We start from the raw sequence: 3,453 nt of genomic DNA, 5'->3' as shown, positions 1-3,453 counted from the left end.
GATGAGTACCTTGGCTCAGTTCTACGATCCCTTGCATCATTGCTTCTTATTTCCGGACTTCCAGCTGTTGCCGACTTTGGAGGAGTATTCTCATCTTATTGGGATTCCGATTCTGGATCAAGTGCCGTTCAGTGGCCTAGAGAGTATTCCATCTGCTCGAGAGATTGCTAGCTTGTTGCACATAGATGAAAATTTGATTAGAGCTAATCTGACTACCAAAGGCGGAATTCAGGGTTTTCCTTCCGAGTTCCTCATTGCCCAAGCTACCTTTTATGGGAAGGCCATGAGTGAAGATGCCTTTGAGGCTCTATTTGTGCTACTCATCTATGGATTGGTGCTGTTTCCCAACTTCGACAAGTTCGTGGACATGAACGCCATTAGGATCTTCTCAGTTCTTAATCCAGTTCCGACTTTGTTGGGCGATGCTTATGTCTCTTTGCACCTAAGGAATATGAAAGGTGGAGGAGTCATTGTCTGCTGTTTACCCCTGCTGTACAAGTGGTTTATTTCGCACTTGCCGCAGACAGTTGCTTTCAAGGAGAACAAGGGATGTCTACGGTGGTCTCAGAGACTCATGTCTCTCACCAATGATGATATCACCTGGTATGATCGCGTGTATGATACCGTTCAGATCATCGATTATTGTGGTGAATTCCCTAATGTGCCTCTTCTTGGCACATGTGGTGGGATTACCTACAATTCTATTCTCGCACGTCGTCAGCTTGGGTTCCCCCCTGAAGGATAAACCTAATAGCATTCTGTTAGAAGGTGTGTTCTTCCAGGAGGGTAAAGATCCCCAAGGCCTGAAAGCCAGATTTGTCCGTGCTTGGCGCAGTATTCACAAGAAGAGTAGGAATGAGTTGGGTCCAAAGAACTGCATTGCTTTGGAACCATACACCTCTTGGGTCAGACAGAGAGCCGCCACCTACTTGATGCCGTATGATCATCCGAGACCTACACTGTTGGATGTGGCTGGGCCTTCAACCCTCCCTACCCAACGTGTAGAGGAGTTGAGAGAAGAAGACCTTTCGCGTGCCTGGATCCGTGAAAGAGAGGAGTTGATGCAGCAGCTCAAGGAGAAGGATGCTATGATTGAGTTTCTCGAGCACCGAGTGATCGACGATCCAAACGACACTTGGACTTCTCTGCTTCCTCAGTCATCCAAATTCTGGAAGAGGAGGTATGATCGACTCGCAAAAGAGAAAGCTGATATGGAGGCTGCCTATGAGAGAGAGATCAAGAAGTTGTGCACTTCTCGTCTTCCAGCATCCCGAGCTTCTAGGGATCCATAGGATGTTATTTACCTTTTCTCTTTGTAATGAATAAAAAAGAATGCTGTATTTCTTTGTCTCAATATATTGAATGAAATATTTTCCATGAGCAATTAAAATGTTTAAATATTCAAAATATTGCAAATAATACCCTAAGGGTTCCTTGAAAACAAAGCATTTGCACAAGCATTTCATGCATCATTCTTGCATAAACAGGTACCCTTTTGTTCCTGGTCTTCTTGTCCTAACCTTGTGTTCTTCATTTATTTTGAAGACAAGCTGACTCACCGGTATTATACGCGGGTCAATTCAGCAAGGGTCATGGAGCAACTTGAACAAGAGAACAGAGAATTGAAGGAAGAGGTCGCCAGACTTGGCACTTTGATGGAGCAACTCCTCGCTGCTCAGAATCAGCCTGCTCAACAGCCAGCAACTCCTGTTCAGAGGACGGTTATTTCAGAAGTGTCTACTTCAACGGTGCCAGTCAGTGCCCATCAGCCTAATGCTATGCCTCCCGGTTTTCCTTGGGGGATGCCTCCAGGTTTTATGCCTGATCTGCCAGCTCCAACATTTGCTCAAATGCCGGCATCTAGCCCGGTCCCTGTTCCCGCTCCTCCTGTCGTGCATACCATGCCCAGGGTAGACGACACCATCTATCACTTCGAGCCGTCTGAGGGCTCAGATGTTCATGAAAAGATGGATGCCATGAACGATCAATTCCTTGAGCTGAGGAAGGAATTGAGGACTCTTCGAGGCAAAGACCTATTCGGCAAGTCTGCAGTCGAACTCTGCTTAGTTCCCGGTGTCAAGATACCGATCAAATTCAAGGTCCCAGACTTTGAAAAATATAAGGGGAACACCTGTCCACTTGCTCACCTGGTCATGTACGCCAGGAAGATGTCAACACAGACTGATAATGATCAACTCCTGATTCATTATTTCCAAGATAGTCTGTCTGGTGCCGCGCTCAGATGGTACATGAGCCTGGACAGTGCCAACATCCGATCTTTCAACGACCTTGGCGAAGCTTTCGTCAAGAAATATAAGTACAATGTCGATATGGCGCCTGACCGAGATCAACTCAGGTCCATGTCGCAGAAAGACAAAGAGTCGTTCAAGGAGTACGCCCAGAGATGGCGAGAGCTGGCAGCTCAGATCACTCCACCGCGGGAAGAGAAGGAAATGACCAAGATTTTTCTGAAGACTCTTGGCTCATTTTATTATGAGCGGATGGTAGCAAGCGCTCCCTCTGATTTCACCGAGATGGTGAACATGGGGATGCGTCTCGAAGAAGGTGTCCGTGAAGGACGGTTGGCTAAGGATGATGGTTCTTCCTCTAAATGATATGGGGCGTTTAAGAGGAAAGAAGGGGAAGCGCATGCCGTGCAATCTCAGCCAAAACATAGAAGACCCTCTGTTCAGAGGAAGCCTGCGCGACATGCCGGTCATCAGCACCAGGTGGCTCATATAACACCTGTATTCAAAGATAATGCTCAGCAATATCAACATCAACAGTATCAGCATCAGCAGCAATATCAACAACCACAACAACGTCCACAGCAACAGGCTTACCAGCCTCGTGGAAGTACAACCAATCAAGCTAACGTGAATTATGATAGGAAGAAGATCAGCTTCGATCCAATTCCTATGACATATGCAGAGCTTTATCCTTCCTTGTTGGAAAGGAAATTGGTTTCTCCCAGGGATCCTCCTGCCATTCCTGCGAATCCACAATGGTGGTACAAACCAGACCAGCATTGTATCTACCATTCCGGTGCTCCGGGCCACAATGTGGAAAATTGCTTCCCACTGAAGACTAAGGTGCAAGACCTTATGAGAAGTGGAATTTTGAGTTTTGAGGACTCAAGCCCGAACGTCACCAGGAACCCATTGCCTGCGCATGGGAAATCTTTGAATATGATTCAGGAATGCCTTGGGAAGTACAAGGTCAGATATGTCAGCCATATCAGGCAGTCGTTGGTTGATTTACATAAGATGCTGTGTCAGTACAGCTACTTGGAGCATAACCACGACAAGTGCCGCGTTTGTTCGGTTAATCGCTTGGGTTGCGACCAGGTCCGCCGAGAACTTCAGAAGATGTTGAATGAGGGTACCATTGAGATTCTCCAGAATCGCAATGTTGATATAGTTGAGCCTGAAGTGAATGTCATCTCACCAGTGT

Source organism: Lathyrus oleraceus, chromosome 6 (genome assembly GCF_024323335.1).
Source record: "Lathyrus oleraceus cultivar Zhongwan6 chromosome 6, CAAS_Psat_ZW6_1.0, whole genome shotgun sequence".
Taxonomy (NCBI): domain Eukaryota; kingdom Viridiplantae; phylum Streptophyta; class Magnoliopsida; order Fabales; family Fabaceae; genus Lathyrus; species Lathyrus oleraceus.
This window is presented reverse-complemented; position numbering follows the sequence as displayed.